This window comes from Pinus tabuliformis, chromosome 9, assembly GCF_031772625.1.
Source record: "Pinus tabuliformis cultivar Carrire ecotype Pingquan chromosome 9, CPIR1, whole genome shotgun sequence".
Classification (NCBI taxonomy): Eukaryota; Viridiplantae; Streptophyta; class Pinopsida; order Pinales; family Pinaceae; genus Pinus; species Pinus tabuliformis.
This window is the reverse complement of record NC_142307.1, coordinates 774,354,029-774,373,248: the sequence shown is the minus strand read 5'-3', so window position 1 is coordinate 774,373,248 and position 19,220 is coordinate 774,354,029. Positions and strand designations below refer to the sequence as shown.

The following is a 19,220-nucleotide window of genomic DNA, read 5'->3' as shown; positions in this document are numbered from 1 at the left end:
AAATTTATTCTAATAATAATCATTTATGGCTTTGAATGTAAAATTGTATTTGATATGGGTGCTTTGTTGACTAGGGATAATGTGGAGGATACAAAAAGTGATGATGAAGAAAGGACTATGCACAGTGGAAGTAATAATTTCTTTGTTAAATAATTTTTCTATAGTCTTCTCTACTCAGCTGCTATAAATGGTTTTTTGTTGTATTCTTACTATTTCACTATATTTCTAAACCTTACATTTATAGGATATATCTACCATTTGTTGAAATAAGAGAAAATTGGATGCATTCAATGGATTTTAAAACCTCCAAAATTGGCAGATGGGTGTGTAGCATACTTGCTATGATATCAATCTATTGTATATCCATGTTACGTGGTCAACACCTTTCTCTAAACAGTGTGTAGTGTTCTTGATATGCATAGGATCTGGCAAGACTGAATGTCCTTCACGAGCTTGAAAAGTAATTGAAGGAGGGGAAATTGTATTGATACTTAAGGATCATAATGTTCTTGTTGGTGATGATGTTAATGATGGTATGTTGAGTTTGTATTCCAAGTCCTAAATTTTTAATTTACCTAATATGGTCTTTGTATCCCTCTTTTTGTTATGTTTGTTGATTGAAGATTCACTAATTATGTTGTCATGCTACTACAACAATTGATATGCTTGAAAACATTGAAATTGGAGAGAAAAATGCGAGAAATGAAGCCTACAAAGAAGCTAAAAATAAAACTGAGATATGTGAATACAAGGTAGATATTTATTAGATAATCAATTTTCTGAATGTTTCAATTTTTATCTTATAGGTTTCTCACTATTTTTGTTGTGACAGATTTCAAAATGATATGAATATTGTGCAATCAATTCTTCCTCAATATGATGACCCTTTTAAGGAGGAGGTAAGTTTTTCCCTTGATGTTCTGATGTAGTAATGTTGAGATATTTAATATGTTCACATTTTTCTAAGATACTCAAGGCTTTAGCATTAATTTTGTACCAAGTTTATATGAAAATTTTGCAATTTTATTTTCAAGGGGTAACTATAGATCAAATGTGAGGTATAAATGAAGAAGTCCATAACAAACTAGATGAGGTACGTTGGATTCATATTTTTCATAAGAATTTTATAGTAGGTAGGTGTGTGTGTGTTTTAAATGGAACTACTTCTATCAACTAAAGAATCTGGAAATAGAACTGGTACTTCTATAGTTAGCTAACTAGTGGCTTCAATACTAAAGAACTACTCAGTGACTAGTTGACCATGATTATTGAGACTTCCTGCTTCCTACTTGTTAGGAAAGGCTTATGTTCGGAATTTGTAATAAAATATAACAAAATTTCACAGCAACCTACAACTTTATGAAGAATTATTTTTTACTTCTAAACAACAATAGAGTTAAAGGATTGTTTCATTGTTGGATGACTCAGAGGGTCCTCTATAAGATTCCATAGCCCTGGTTATTTTTCCTTCTTTCTTTGTAAAAATATTTTCTCTAGGGTTTTCAGGAGCAAAATATTTAAAAATTTCTAGATAATTAAAGATAATATAAGATAATTTTATTAATTTCCAATAAATTATCACAAAAGTGGTTCAATGGGGATAAAATAAAATATAGTTTGTGTAGTTCAAAGTGGGAATTAAAAAGCAACTTCAATCTCTAAGCTTCCATCAACAAGAAAAGATCCAATACCTGAATTGAGTCATAAGCAAAGAAATAAAAGGACACATTTGTGAGACTTTGAAATGAACTAAATATGTAAGTGAAATCTCCATCTCAAACACTTAGGAGCTAATACCATTCTAATGCTCCTTTATTTCATGTATAAATTGTTTTCCATGCAACATCCTAGCTATAGTCTATTGAGATATATTAAAATGGCATTTAGGGGAGGCCATAACTAGCTTTTGTTCCTTTTCCTACCATGAGGGATTGCAAATCATGATCCTTTAACAATGGATATGCAAGAGTGTTGATCAATAAGAGGATAATCTAAGAAACAAGCTGTTAAGATGGAGGTGACCTACATTAGCTATGACATTGGCATGATTTGTCAACTCCAGGAAGTGCTCAAAGTAGAAATTTATCTTAGGGTTGAGGCCCCAAAGAGGTGCAATAGAGTGATTTGGATGGATTTTCTATCAATGTCCTCTTTCATTACCCTATCAAGGTCTTGTTTAGACAGCAGGAAGTGGCCCAAAGTGTCTGGACAAAACCTGAACGTGGGGAGGCAATCAAGAGAGTTGGCCATAGATTGAAGCACCATGGAGGCCTTATAAAATCAACACTTAACCAACATAGTATGGCTTATATAAATGGGAAACGCTAAGGAACATATATCAAGATAAGGGTACCATGGTTTCCTTGAAGCATAATCCCCAAGGGTTCGAACATTGAAGGAAATACTAGTTTGAGAGATGGTCTCCAAGTGCAGAGCATGTTCTTTGAAATATATTTGGATGATGGACTAAGAGGTGCATTTTAGATGCGATATCCTAGAAGTACTTTGGAAGTTCTTCCTCTAGAGTAGTCCATATTTTCTTCATCCTCTTCTTCCATTTAATTGTCAAATTTCTTTAGGTTTTGCATATTTCACTTGATTTCTTTTATTTCTAACCTATCTTTTCTACCCGTATCCATCATTCTAGAAGAGTATCCCGAACGAGGATTATTTCTTCTTTTATCCATGCAATATTTCTTCCTTTTAGATGTATATTGTTTTACAACTCGACACAAGCTCAAAGTCATGGGTCCTTATCCATGACTATCATCTGATATTCCTTGTTTTCAAACAAAAAAACATTTTCCACAGGAGAAGAAAGAAAAATCATTGAGATTCAAGTTATCCATTCCTTTATGATCTATTGGAGGGTTCCTTTGGAAACAATCCTATGAAATATTCAGAATGGAACAAATTGTGAGAAATGCTCCAAATTTAAGCAACAGCTAATTCAACTTGATTACAGAGTCCTTTCACTTTTTCCACTATCCTAAAGAACAATGAGACATATGTAAAGTTGGGAATAAACGTTTTCTCCTTAAAAGATCCTTGAACCTCTAAGGAAGATCTATCTGTGAACATTAGACCTACTGAAAGAGACTCGAGGGACACTAGGTAGACACCTAATTGTAAACATATGTTGGATTCATGGCTGGTTGAAGCTCTTGCAACCTCATCATCTTGATGTTTATTTGGTGTTTATCTATTATTAAGACATTTGTTAATCATGTTTTAGATTTCATGTTAGTTTTGAAGAATGCTAACACACTAGTTTAAGGAGGATTAAAGTGTGGTTGAATGTTGATATCACCTATTATGTTTGTGTAAAATTTTCTGTTTAAAAATGTCAAATGTTGATATTATCTTTTATGTTTGTGTAATATTGTCTCTCTAGATACAGAAGAGGTTGCAAGGTGCAACTATGGCTAACCGAGCTGAAGAGTCATTGGCCCAACCAGGAAAATTTATTTTTGATTATTACACTCAAGAGGAAATGTAATAGACCTAGTAAAAATTCCATGTAATAAAAGTTAATAAATGCAAAAACAATAACCACAATTGATGGGACACTTATTCGAAGTTGAATGTTGAGAAAGACATCCTAGGGGGTGTTCATTTGGATGTTTATGGAGAAGGAAATTGGAAAAGGAAATAGCTAAGGCTTTGGAAAGGAAAAATGGCATTTTTGACATATTTATTTACGAAAATAATGGAAATTATGAGAAGAAGGAGGTGAAAGCTAATAGGTTGCATGTGAGTAGGAAATTGAAGGAAAATAATGGAAAATGAAGAAAATAGAGGCCTCAATCATAAAAAGGATTATGAGGATTAGTTGGTAACCTTTTGTTAGTTGCGTTTTGGAGCTCTCTCATTATTCTCTCTCCCTCTCTCACTCTTGGAAACTTAGATTTTTCTTGGAACATACTGGCATTAGACCAATAAATGCAAGAGGAAGCAAAGATCAAGCAGGGAAAGTTAGGATCAAACATCTACAACAACATTATTTGCAGGTATCAATTTGCATGTGTATTTTCCTTTCTAGATTTGGCATGCATGGTATTGCATGTGGTTCTTTTCTATCATGGCATGGGTTTTTCCAGGTGTAACAGTGTTTCCAACCTAGGCTTGCCATTTCTGGATAACCATGGTATGATGGGATTCTCATGTTTTGGTTGAGCTAGATTGCTAGATTAGGCATTTCTTATGCATGTTGATGGTTTCATGTGGCAATGTGTACAATGGAGTAATGGTCATTTTCATGCATGAGGTCATAGCATGCATTGTTGATATGGCCTTGCATTTATGACTAGACCCTAGTTAGAATGATGTTTATGCATTGATGCACTTACTTGTTATATGTATATATGCTATTATTTTTATGTTATATATGTATCATTCTAATTGTTGATCTTGCAGACAAGGTATCCTCCCAAAATTATGCTAAGGTACGTTGATTTATTGTGATTTGGTTTATCTCACATATTATGCATTACAGGAAGGAGACCAAATGGCTAGCAAGGTGGTGGACTACATAGAATCTCCTTATGAATCAGATGGGAAGTGTGGTGTGGGGCACTCTTCTGATTTGGAAGACACATTGAGAAGATTGAAGGAAGAAACAAGGAGTTGTAAGGCAGATAATGATCGGATCATACAGGCACAAGAGAAATAAGCAGAGGTTAATGTTATACTTCTTCAGAGTTTTTCAGACTTGCAACAACAAGGGCCTCTTCAGATCAGCCATGGACATGAGGATAGAACTAATGGGGCATATGGAAGTAGGTCTCATGGTAGACACAATTCGGATAAATCTAATATGGTGAGAGATGGCAAGTTGTTGGACACTCCAGATAGAAGAGGCGATGATTACAGTTACTATTCCAGTTCTGGTTCTGATAGACATCATGATCGTCATCGTTACCATCCTTACAAGATGAATGATAGGGGATACTTACCATATGAGTTTAAGAAATCGAAGAAACCTACTTTTGATGGAGATGTGAAGAAGATGGAAGATGTAGAGGCTTGGATACTTGGGATGAACAAATTCTTTGAGTTTCATGATTACACAGATAACATGAAGACCAGAGTAGCGATCTTCAGCTTGAAAGGTAAAGCAAACATTTGACGGAAGATTTTAAGTGGTTCAGAGACATTAGGACAGATGATTTGAGTTGGTAGGAGTTCAAGAGACTTTTCAGGAAGAAATGTTTGTCAAAAAGGTACTACAACAGTAAGGCAAAAAAATTCTATGAGCTAAAGATGGTATCAATGAGAGATGAAGAGTACACAACCAAGTTTCTGGAGCTATTAAGGTATATACCATATATTATTAATGAGAAGGCTAAATTTCAATGGTTTTTCAGTGGTTTTCCATTATATTTAGAGATCGGATTGGGTATAATGAGCCTCGGTCACTTGAGGAAGTTGTTGGGAAATTAAAGCATTATTATGAACAATCAAAGCGTAATAATGAATCTCAGCAAGGATGGAATGGAAAAGACAAAGGTAAAAGTAAATGGTAGCCTAAGAGGACAAGGCCTCAGCATGCAGGTGAGAAAGAGAATGTGGCATAGAAAAAGAGATTTAATGTAGCTAGAAGGGACATGAGTCGCAGCAACAACATAGAGGTGTTGGTATTGGTCGGTTGGAGTGTTAGACATGTGGAAAGGAACACTTTAAGAGAGATAGTCCATAGAATCAGGGTGGTAGGCCTCATATATACAATGCACAAGAGGCATAGACTGTTGGGGATGTTGGTCAAAGTATTCCGCGTTTCTAAGTAGTAGTGGAAAACATGCAAGAATACCATCATGAATCAATCATTGAGATGGATGGTAAGATTTGTGATCAACTTATTTCTATTTTGATTGACCTGGATCTAATTATATCTATGTTAGTCCTGACTTGGTGGATAAGTGTGGTTTGAGTAAATAATTTCATGCGGAATCTTGGTTAGTGCAGTTGACTACCGGTACAAAGAAGTGAGTGCACCATTGGGTAAGATCTTTTGTATTTGATTTGATTGGTATGCCTACAACAACACATTTGAATGTATTACCGATGGGATCATACAATATGTTGTTGGGAATGGATTGGTTGTACCTTCATAGAACCAAGGTAGATTGTTATGACAAAGCCATTGGGTGTGTTGATGACAATGGGGAACCAAGAGTCTTACAGGGTAAGAAGAAAGCCACGTCAATTAGGATGGTGACAACTATGAAAGCAAAGTGTAGCCATAGTAAGGGGTGTATGTTGTTTGCAGTACAAATTTCTAGTGATAAGGAGTAAGGAGTTTGAGGATGTAGATGTGTTTACAAGGTACCCAATTTTGCATCAGATTTAGGATGTATTTTCTGAGGACATTACAAATTTTCCACCTCACATGGAAGTAGAATTTTCTATTGAGTTAGTACTAGGGGCAGGTCTAGCATCAAAAGCACCTTACAGGATGAGCACACCTGAGTTGTTTGAGTTGAAGCTACAGTGGAAGGAAATGTTGGAGAAGGGATACATTACGCCAAGTGTATCACCTTGGGGTACACCGATATTGTTTGTGAAGAAGAAAGATGGTACTCTTAGATTATGCATTGACTACAGGCAGTTGAACAAAGTGAATATCAAGAATAGGTACCCTTTACGAGGATTAATGATTTTTTCAATCAGTTAAAGGGAGTGGTAATGTTCTCGAAGATCGATTTGAGATCCAAATACCATCATGTACGCATCAAAGAGGAGGCCATTTACAAGATTGCATTCAGGACCAAGTATGGGCATTATGGATTGTTGTAGTTCCATTTGGCTTAACTAATGCTCCAGCTAGATTTATGTGCTTGATGAATAGTGTGTTGTGTCCATATTTGGATAGGTTCATTATTGTGTTCATTGATGATATTTTGGTATATTCTAAAAATAAGGAAGAACATGTTGAGCATTTAGTAGCCGTGTAGAGGTTTTGAGAGATCATCAGTTGTATGCTAAGCTCAACAAGTGTAGTTTATTTCAGACTGAGGTACACTACTTGGGGCATGTTGTCTCCAAGGATGGAATTGCAATATATCGAGAGAAGATAAGAGCCATCATGGAGTGGGTACTCCTAAGAATGTGGATGACGTGAGAACTTTCATGGGGTTTGAAAGCTATTATAGGAGGTTCATCATGAACTTCTCATAGATTTCTTATCCTATCACATCATTGCAAAGGAAATGTAAGAAGTTTGAATGGACAGAGGAGTTTGAGGCTAGTTTTGAGCATCTTAAGAAATTGTTGACACATGCACGAGGGCTACAAATTGAAGATCTAGACAAAGAGTTTGTAGCATGCACAAATTTTTGCAAGAGAGGACTTGATGGAGTCTAACACCAAGAAGGGTATTCCCCAATGGGGAGGGTTCTATAACACCCTTGGTGAAAATTCCATGTAATAAAAGTTAATAAAGACAAAAATAATAACCACGGTTGGTGGAACACTTATTCCAAGCTAAATGTTGGGCAAGACATCCTCGAGCTGTTCATTTGGTTTTTTATGGCTAAGGAAATTGGAAAAGGAAATGCCTAAGTCATTGGAAAGGGAAAATTGAATATTTGGCACATTTATTAATGAAAAAAATGGAAATTAGGAGAAAAGGGAGGTGAAAGGTTACAGGTTGCATGTGAGGAGTAAATTGAAGGAAAATAATGGAAAATGAAGAAAATAGAGGCCTCATTCATAAAAAGGCTTCTAAGGATTAGTTGGTAACCTTTTGTTAGTTGAGTTTTGGAGCTTTCTCATTATTATTTTTCTCTCTCTCTCTCTCACTCTTGGACACTAAGAGTTTTTTGGAGCATATTGGCATTGGATCAAGAAAGGCAAAGAAGGCAAGTGGAAGCAAAGATCAAGGTGGAAAAGGAATGATCAAGCTGCTACAATAGGATTCTTTGCAAGTATCGATTTGCATGTGTATTTTCCTTGCTATATTTGGCAGTCATAGTATTGAATGTTGTTCTTTTCTATCAAGGAATGGGTTTTTCCAGGTGTAATAGTGTGTCCAGCTTAGCCTTACCATTTCTGGATAGCCATGGTGTGATGGGGTTCTCATGTTTTAGTTGAGCTTGATTGCTGGCTGGATTCGAAGCTGAGTGGGATCAATATCCAAATGATAGAGTACATGGCCTAGTGGTCCCTGAACCAAACTGTGGATCACGGTAAATCCATTGGCCTAGTGACCCCTGAGCCAGATTGTGGGTTGTGGTAAAGTTAGGATTGTGTTGCCTCGGTGGGCCTAGGAATCCTTGTCAGTGAATGGAAAGATATATGATAAAGCCAAGAGGTTTTTTTCTCTTCGTTGGGCCTAGTAATCCTGGGTTTGAGATATGCAGTAAAGCCTGGATAGTGGGTCTCAATTTAGGACCTAGTGATCCAGGTTTGGATTATGGTAAGGCCTGAGAGACTAGGAGACAGGAAAATTCCTCATGGTGTAGGTGGAGAAATATGGTGGAATCCATACTTGTTTGGCCAAGTTATCGGGTGGAGATCATGGTAAAGCTTGTTATGATGTGTTCATTGTGTTGGCCTAGTGATCTAGGATGGATTATGGTAAAGTTTGGTTTCTATTGATGAGGGTGAGGTGGTTTAGCCTCAGTATGCCCTGGTTGGTTCTTTTGGTTTGAGTCCCACATTCATGCTTGGAATATGGCATGGAGGTGAATGGCAGAAGAGAGATTTGGCTCAACCATTCTATGGTCAGGCAGAATTTGGAAGTCCCATCTCGGGTTTGGATTTTGCATCATTAATGAAAGGTTATTTCTCCTTGTATTTCTAATAGAATTTTGATGGATTATATGTATTTTATATGGCTTTACTTTCATGAGTATTTTTGTTGTTATTATGTTGGTTATATGTGTGTTTTATGATAACATCTATATATGGCTCTCAGCATGTTTTTTCTTGTAAATGAATAGATAATATATCTATGACCTAATAGATGGTAAGGTAGCAAATGGCATGAGGGAAAAATGGTTCATAGAAATTCTCAGATAAGTATAAGATCCCTACACTTAATTATTTTGTTTACCCCTGTAGGTTACATGTTGATGATATGTTTGACGAAATTCTTGTCATTGCTAGTAGGGGTCTGATTAACGTCTTGTGTAACTTATTTCTTTTTCATAATTTTTTCTTGTTCTTTTGATGATCTTAATTTATCATTTGATTATGGGTAGTGACCAGGGCTCTGGGCCTGAAAAAGTGCCTCAAATCCCGGGGATGCTGGCATAGAACTGGAAAATTGAGTCTCTGGACACTGGCAGTCAAGCCTGTGAGAGCGACTCTGGGTTTATGGATGCTCTCGTGCCTGTAGGATGAGAGCGACTGAGGCTTAATATGTCCAGAACATGAATGGGACCCAGGGAAAAGATGTCTGAGTGGCTGACATGTCTCCTGAGGGTTATATTGTTGATGTGGATAGGTTGATTGATGTGTTCCATCGATTCCACTTCCTTAAGGTCAAGTAGTAGGTCGAATTCAATCATAGTAGCCTCTCGTTGTTGAGTCCCAAACTTGCATCTTCCCTATACACCTTTCTAAGCCTTTTTCCATTTACCTAGACCTCCTAAGCTGTCAAATCATTGCATATTAGTTTAAAAAGAGCATATAAAATGGTTTCCTAACTATGACTTGTGTCTGCTGTTTGATCTAGATTTTTCCTCATTCAGCTGTGGAATCTTGTCACTTTCCGCAACCAGTTCAACTTTCCGCATCATTTTTGTTAAAGTCTATGTTACAGGTGTCTTCAAGCGAATCCAGCCACATGGGAAAGTTGCAAATGATGTGGACATGTATAGTGTCCTATTGGTTCATCTGAATCCCTCACAGAAGGTCGTGGTCAAAGATAGTCAAGTGGTGGTCAACCTAAGAGTCCTACGGTGGCAGAACTTTGTTTCTCACCACGTGAAGACTTGCGTGGCCGTTCCTAAATCTCAAGAGACGTGTTAACACCTGTGGACTGCTCCATGAACCGAATCTAATAGCCACCCTCCTTGGATTTAATCTTCACGGCTACCATAATGCTAGATTTCTGTACGTGGTTATTCACGTGTCTTTTTATCAGCGCAGATTTTAGGAAAGTAGTTATGTCATCCTCTGTTATAAATAAAGCGTTCTCATACGCATATTAGCTAGCTTTTGGAATGTAATTTTTACTGTTTACGAGCCCACTGTGCCGTAACTTTATTTCTATGTTATGACTGCATTTTAATACATGAGAAAACTTTGTTTATAAGCTCAATTCGTGCTTGATTACTGACTGCCCGAGGTTGTGCAGAGGGCCCCTATACACACCAAGGTTTTGTTAATTGTTGTATAGTTTCATGCTTTATTTCTTTTTTTTCCTTATGGCATAATCATTTATTTGCATATATTGCATTGCTTATGGTATTCACGTTGATTGTTGTCCATATTTTTTATGCTTTCTAATGCTGTTAACTGATCAGTGTCTTTGTTTCAGATTCTAGTAGGCAGCATGGGCATTTGCACATAGCTTTATAATGACTAATGACATGGAATTATTCTTGTCCTTCTGCTGATTTATTTCCTTAGTTCCAATTCCAACACTGTTTTATTTCTTTCAGTTTTGTTCATTTAATTTTCTGCAAGATAGATATCAGATTACTCATGTCATTTTTAGTTACCTTCGAAAGCCAGAGCGAGTCAAATGGTGAGGGATTAAAGTATGAATGCGTAGTTTGATATTAGTTTATTTTTCTGCAAGTTAGTTATTGAATTGCTCATGTCATTTTCAGTTACCTCCTAAAGCCAGAGCAAGACAAATGGTGAGGGATTGGAGTATGAGTGTGTAGTTTAATATTAGTTTCATTTTCTGCAAATTAGATATCAGATTGCTCAATTTGTTTATGATTACCTCCTAAAACCAGAGCGAGACAAATGGTGAGGGGTCAGAATATGAGTTGATGTAGTTTGATCTTAGCTTTACTTTGCTTGCAGTTTTTGAATTTCTTTGAATTCAGTTTCTTTTTTATACAGCAACAAGGATACTGGGTTTCATGGTCACTAGCTCACTATTTGTTTAATTAGAATATTGGTACATTTTCATTCTCTCTTAGGAATTGATTTCATCATTGCAAGTTTTAAAACCTTTTTGAAAATTTTGAAGTTTGGAAATCATTTTAAAGGACACCATTGCCTTGAACATTTATATCCATACTTGACTTTTAGAATTGCCATCTCACATTAGAGAATCAATTAAGATAAACCCAAAAACAAACTAAAAATCAAAAATGACAAAAAGTAAGAAATCGGTTATCTTGCATATATAGTGCACCTCACTTCAGCAGTTTACAACTCCCGGATTGACAATTAATATAGAAATTTAGGACACTCTAAATTGACCAAACATTTTGGCGCCATTGTCGGGGAAGTGAAACTAGGTAGCCAATTTCTTAAAAAAAAACAAGAAAATTTCAAGGAAGGTAAAAATTGATAACTTCTCAAAGTATGCTCTCCTCTTGCACCTAGTGTGATCTGGAGGATCAGAAAAGAGATTTATTGGTTCAATAATTTCTTGAGTATGCTCTCTTCTTGCACCTAGAGTGATCTGGAAGATTAGAAAGAGAATTATTAGCCCGACTTGAAGAAAAATAAAAATAAAAAAATTACATGCATAGAGCAAGAGATTCTAGGGGAAGGTTAATAGCTAGGGCCAAAAGTTCAATTTTTACAACTCCATCTACTTCAAGGCATAGACAAGATACACCTTCATCATCTCCAACTCACACTCCTAGCCTTAGGATTCCTAGAATTCAAGGGGCAGCAGCTGAATTAGGAGACTCTCCCACACTATCCACCGAATCTGAATTAGGAAAAGACCCTTTCTTTACTTCTACAGGAGAACAAATTGTAATCAAGGAAGTAGAATCACCTGAAGAGGAAGAGGGAGAAATTCCTCCTCGTTCACCATTAGTAGAGGAACCAGAGGACTCTGAAATCTCTGAAGAAACTATCATGACAGAGGAAGTAGTAAACGGATTTGGAGGAGGAGGTAGAGGTAGAGGTAGAGGAGGAGGAAACAATGGAGGAGTTAGAGGTAACAACGGGGGAAATAGGGATGGAGATAACTCATTTGGATTTCCTATAGTTGATGAGGAATCTCATACAACAATGAAAAACATCTCACCATCTGTCCTCCTAAACTTTCATGGGTTGCGAAGTGAGGATCCTGAAACATTTCTATTTGAGTTTGAAGTCGTGTGTCGAACTTATGATTATATGGAAGACTCTCAAAAACTCAAATTGTTTCCTTCAACATCGAAGGGAGTTGCTCTAAAATGGTTCATGGGATTAGTCACTCAATCTATTAGGACTTGGAATGATATGAAACAAACATTTTTGGATAGATACCTGGACTATTGTATGCCCACCAATCATAAGGATGAGGTATTCAAAATGGTGCAAAAAGAAGATGAAAACTTGGAGGATTTACTTGAAAGATTTCAATACAACCTGAAAAGAGCAAAAATAAATAACCTAGATGAGGAGACCTTGAAAGCCCTTCTATTAAAAGCCATTAGAGATGAATGGATAGATATTTTAAACATGACGGGAAAAGGAGATATTTCTCAACTTCCACTCCATGATATAGCAGAACTATGTGTCCATCTCTCAAGGGGAAAATCTAAAACTGGAAAAGGGCCTAGAGATCCTTCTTTCATTAGAGCAAACAAATCTGCAACTGGATCAGTAAGTAGGGTTGAGATTGGCAACATGCTTGATGAGTTCAAAACTGATATTTTAGGGAGCCTTAGTGAGCAACTAGACACCCTTAAAATACAAAACAAGCAGAAAGTAGAAGCTAAAGCTTTGGCCATCTTTTGTCCAAAATGTAGTAAGAAACATGCTCTAAGGGAATGCCCCTTGGATGCAAAAGTTGTAGAAACATGTATGATTTGTTCAGAAAGCCATGAGACCAAGGATTGTCCTTCAATTCCTAGGCTCAAAGCTGTCTTTCAAGAAGATCCAAATTCAATTGAGTCTCTTTGTTTTGTTTCAAGGAGACCTTGGAAGGGGCAACAAAATCAAGAGTTTAACAACCCCACGAACTTTCAACCCCCACCAAATTGGAGTCCTTGGCAACAACCTTGGTCCCAACCTCAAAATCCATTTCAATCATGGGTACAAGGTATGCAAAATCCTTATGGGAGATTTGCTCAATTTTATCAATATCCTCTATCTTTTCAAAATCAACAAGCTCCACAACTTCCAAATCAAAATCCACAACTTTCATTGCCATTTCCACAACAACAACAACCTTCTCAACAAAATCCAAATTCCCAACTCTTGCTTCCATTCCAACAAAAGACAAATCAACTACCTTTCCAGCCATTGCCAAATCCCAATAATAAAAATCCTCAAAATGCTTACATGGTAGAAGGACAACAATTTCCTACCTATATGATTGTTCCTCTCAATGATGTACAACTTAGATCTGGTAGAGTTTTAGAAAATCCTTCTATAGATGCTCAAAAGCAAAGCATTTCTGAGGAAGATTCTCTTGAAGCCAATAAAGGTTTTAAAGCATCTCTTCAAAACCCAAGCACTCAAAAAGAAAAAGAAAAAGAGTCAACCCCCACAACTCCTATAGTTGAGAAACCTGCATCTTCATCCACACCTCCTTTTCCTGAAAGATTACAAATTGACAAAGGAGTGGAAAAACAAATCTTGTTGCCTGACTATGATTTTCTAGATGAATTAAAGAATGTCTGTATCAAGATTCCCTTACTACAAGCCATTAGAGAGATTCCTATTCTAGCAAAAACAATAAAGGAGTTGAGTCTCAAAAGACTAGGAAGGAAACCAAGAGATACAAGAAGAATCCACCTGGTAGGAAAAATTGCAGATATCATGATGGGAAAAATTACCATGCAGAAGTATGTAGATCCCGGTAGTCCAATTGTCAAAACACATATCAATGGGGTAGAAATTCCAAATACTTTGATTGATTTAGGGGTTGCTATCAACATTATGAGTAGACAGAGTATGGAACAGCTAAAACTTCCTAATCTTCTTTTTACACCTACTCTACTACAACTTGCAGATCGATCAATTATCAAACCAGATGGTGTATTAGAAGACATTTCGGTCTCCTTAGATTCTTGGGAATATCCAGTAGATTTCATGATTTTAACTCCCAATAGTAATCTAGGAGGGCACCCACTCATCTTAGGAAGACCTTGGCTAGCCACAGCTGATGCTTTTATCAGTTGTAGATCTGGGGATATGTATATTTCTGATGGTAATTCGACAAAGAAATTCAATTTGTATCCTCTAGCAAAAGCAATTACAGAAGTAGAAGATAATGAATGAGTCGATGATGAGAACACTATACAACCTGTCTTTACCATTTCTGAAATCAGTGAAGATAGTCAAATTCTGAACACATTGGAAAATTTTGAAACATCTTAGGAATATGACCACACACAATTTCAGTTAGATTCTGACATTAAGTATCTATCATCTAGAAAAATGTCTCTTTACTCTATGGAAGAGTTTGGAAGTTCCGCCATTGAGATTTTTTCGGGTAAAACATTGAATATCAACAAAAACTAGGAAAAATCACAACAGGGAAACCAAAATCTTGCAGAAACATTCTACTGCATTTGCATGGGAGTATACTGATATGAAAGGTATTGACCCTAAGACTTGCATTCATCACATCTACATCGAGGAAAACAGTAGACCAATCAGACAACCTCAGAGAAGGATGAATCCAAACCTTAGGGAGATAGTGAAAGAGGAGCTCCAAAAACTACTCAATGTAAACTTCATTTATCCAATTTCAGATAGCCGATGGGTTTTTCCTTTGGTTATAGAACCTAAAAAGAATGGTAAATGGAGAGTATGCATTGATTACAGGGAATTGAATAAAGCAACTTTGAAGGATCACTTTCCTTTGCCCTTTATCGATCAGGTATTACATACTCTAGCAGGAAAAAAATACTTTTCATTTTTGGATGGTTTTAGCGGCTATAATCAAATTCAGGTAGCACCTTAAGATCAAGATAAGACCACATTTACCTATCCATGGGGAAATTTTGCTTACCAAGTGATTCCTTTTGGATTATGTAATGCACCTGCAACATTTCAAAGAGCAGTACTAGGAATTTTTTCTGATCTAATCCATGATTGTGTAGAGGTATATATGGATGATTTTTCAGTTCATGGTAATTCATTTGAAGAGGCATTAGAGAATTTGGAAAAAGTCCTTATAAGATGTAAAGAAACAAACCTTTCATTGAGTCATGAAAAATTCTTTATGATGTTTACTGAAGGTATTGTTTTGGGACATCACATTTCAGGGGATGAGATTAAAGTTGATAGATCAAAAGTTGAAGTGATCTCCAAGTTGCCTATTCAAAATTGTCAAAAAGATGTTAGAAGTTTTCTGGGATTTACTGGGTACTATAGAAGATTTATAGAAAACTTCACCAAAATAGCATCGCCACTCTTCAAATTACTTACAAAAGACTGTGAATTCAAATGGGATCCTGATTGTCAATCAGCATTTGAAACTTTGAAAACAAGAATATCTGAAGCACCCATCTTGAGAGGGCCAAATTGGAAACTTCCTTTCCATATTTCTATATATGCTTCAGATACAGCTCTAGGAGCTGTGTTGGGTCAAAAGGATTTAGTTCCTTATGCCATTTACTATACCAGTAAAAATTTGACTCCCACTGAGTTGAACTATACTGTGACTGAAAAAGAGTTCTTAGCTTTTGTTCATGCAATCAATAAGTTTATACATTATATAACAGGCTATGAAACTTTTGTCCATACTGAGCATTCTGCGATTAGATATCTAATGAACAAACCTGTTACTAATGGCAGAGTTACAAGATGGCTCTTACTTTTACAGGAATTCAATATTACTGTGTTGGATAGACCAGGGAAACAAAATACAGTAGCTGATTTCTTGTCTAAGATCCAAAATACTAAAGAAGATTCTCCTGTAGAGGATAAGTTTCCAGATGAATATTTATTTGCAGTAACTACTAAGACTCCTTGGTATGTAGATATTGATAACTATTTGGTTACAGGGAAACTACCTCCACATCTATTTCCTAGTGAAAGAAGAAAGATTATTCAGGAGAGTTTAAAATATTCATGGATTTCTAACGAATTGTTTAAAACAGGGCCAGATTTTGTGATCAGGAGATGTGCCAGGGAAGATGAAATGTCTGACATCCTCAAGGCATATCATGATGAACCATGCGATGGACACTTTGCTGACAAAAGGACAGCCTATAAAATCCTTTCTTTAGAATATCATTGGCCTTCCCTCTTCAAAGATACAAAAGAATATGTCAAAAGGTGTGATAGCTGCCAAAGAGTAGGGAAATCGACTCTTTCAAATGAAATGCCATTACAACCACAGGTACTCATCGAACCCTTTGAAAAATGGGCTTTAGATTTCATTGGACCCATTAATCCACCATCTAAACAAAAGAAGTGTATATTGGTATGTACTTATTATGTCACTAAATGGGTAGAAGCCAAAGCATTACTTTCTGCTACTGAAAATTCAGTTGTTAGTTTTATTTATGAGGATATTTTTACTCGCTTTGGTGTCCCAAGAGAAATTGTGACAGATCAAGGAAGTCAATTTACATCCAACATGATGGAGAAGCTGATGGAAGAATACAAAATCAAGCACAGAAAATCTACTCATTACCATCCGCAAGCAAATGGTCAAGTGGAGTCTACAAACAAAGTTATTGAAAGCATCATCACCAAAATTGTTCATCTACACAGAAGAGATTGGGCAGAAAGGCTTCCTGAAGCCTTATGGGCCTACAGAACTACATGGAGGAATACAATAGGACATTCTCCCTATGAACTTGTTTATTGGAAAGAAGTCCTGCTCCCCACTGAGTTTCAAGTCAAAACATTCAAGATGGAAGTTCAGTTGGGGATGGATCTATCAGAAGCCCAATAGCACAGAATGGAGCAGTTGAATGAGCTGGATGAGATCAGACAAGAAGCAATCCTAAGAACTGATCTAGTTCAACATTAAAGAGCTAAGTGGCATGACAAATACATCAAAGAGAAAAAGTTTCAAGAGGGATATTGGGCACTACTATTTGATTCCAAGTTTAAAGACTTCAAAGGTAAATTTCAGACTCATTGGCTTGGGCCATATCAGATTGACAGTCTTTAGCAATGGAGCGGTAAGAATAAAGACTATCGATGAATTTCAAACTCCTCTTATTGTGAATGGCCACAGATTAAAGATTTATCATAAGCCACTCTCAAAAGAGGAATTTGTAAAAATGTTCCAAGAGAATTCTACAACAAGGCTGGTGTAGAAGAATCCTTCTTCTCCACCAGCCTAGCTTTTGTTCCTTTCTGTTAAAAAAAAAAAAATGTATAAGCCTGAAAACTAATCATTGATTGGAAGTCTTATACAGAAAATATAGAGTGAAAATCAGTAACACCTGACACCCTATATTTTCTAAAAAAAATCTCCCTTTCTTTCCCATCTTCAATTCACTTCACTTCATTTTCATTCCACTCCATTTTATTTCCATTCCACTCCACTCCATTTCATCCCACTCCATTTCATCAATAAAAGTCTTTTTCATGACCAATTTCATTCAGTTAGTTATTATCTAACTATCTTTATTCAGCCAAGTGGTTTCATGGTCACTATCTCACTGTTTGTTTAATTAGAATATTGGTACATTTTCATTCTCTCTTAGGAATTGATTTCATCATTGCAAGTTTTAAAACCTTTTTGAAAATTTTGAAGTTTGGAAATCATTTTAAAAGACACCATTTCCTTGAACACTTATATCCATACTTGGCTTTTAGAATTTCCATCTCACATTAGGGAATCAATGAAGATAAACCCAAAAACAAACTAAAATTCAAAAATGACAAAAAGTAAGAAATCGGTTATCTTGCATATATAGTGCACCTCACTTCAGCAGTTTACGACTCCCGGATTGACAATTAATATAGCAATTTAGGACACTCTAAATTCACCAAACACTCGTCGCATGCTTACCCTGGTTGGTTGGTTACTTGGGTAGATGTGTGAGGAGGGTGTTACAAGAAATGCTTCAATTCAAGAAACCTAAGAAGAAGAAAAAGTTTAGAAAGAAGGATAAGCTAGACATTGATGCACTGGAAGCAGAAGTAATTACTGTTGGATTGGGTATTGGGGATCTTGGTTCTAGGGATGATACAGAATGAAAGTTTTCCAAGGGAAATGTAGAGAAGGAAAAAGTTGAACTTGGGAAAAGTGCATATCAAAATGCATATAAGAAAGTAGCAAAGGCTTCGAGAGGGCTTCGAGATGAGAAGTCATCAGATGCAATGCAGGTCGATGAAGATGGAGATGTTGTTTTTAGTGTGGAGGATGAAGATATTTACAAGTCACTAGAGAAGGCCAGGAAAGTGACATTGAAGAGGTAAGAAGAAAGTAGTGGGTCTAGCCCCCAAGAAGTAGCTCATTTAGCAGTAGCTGCAAATTAGGCAAAGGAAATGGTCAATCATCAAATGAAGTGTAGGAAAATAAATTTATATTTATGGAGATGGAGGAGTTTGTGTGGAGTTTATAGGTTGATGAACGTGTGAAAACAAAATGAAGCTAGAACTAATGATATGAATTCTTAAATTTCATTTTATAAGGAGTTATCTCATGTATTCATTATAGTTATAACAAAGCTTTCATTTTTATATGATGTTTCTTGTACTACCTCATTGTTTTATAATTCTAATTTTGTGCTCATTGAACCAGATACTCACAGGCCTATAATTGAAGATGTCTTTAAAAAGGAAGATGAGGGTCTAGGTCTTATCAAACAATATGTTGTTAATGGAAACATAAGTGGTTGGATTAAGGTGAATGAAATGGATATAACTGTCAATTATAAAAAGGAAGAAGAGGAAGAAGTGGTGACAAATGACATAATTAAAGAAGCTTTTGCGGGAAAAGGTTTGATTGGGACTTTACAATTGTTAAAGGAAACGGGTTCATTGAAAGAGTCTATGGAATGGGGTGGAAGGAATATGGATATGAAACAAAGCAAACTTGTTGGAGTATGATATACTGATGGACCAAAAGAGATACAGTTAGACCATTTAGATGAGTTAGGTCATATTGTAAGTTTCTTTTTTTGAAATTTACAATTGTCTTGTTATTTATGCATGTTGATCCCCTA

At 36.1% G+C, this 19,220-nt stretch overlaps 1 pseudogene; it reads left to right on the top strand.

Moving 5' to 3' along the window:
- LOC149151014 (SART-1 family protein DOT2-like) overlaps window positions 1-19,220 on the top strand; it is a 63,033-nt pseudogene that overhangs the window by 43,120 nt on the left and 693 nt on the right.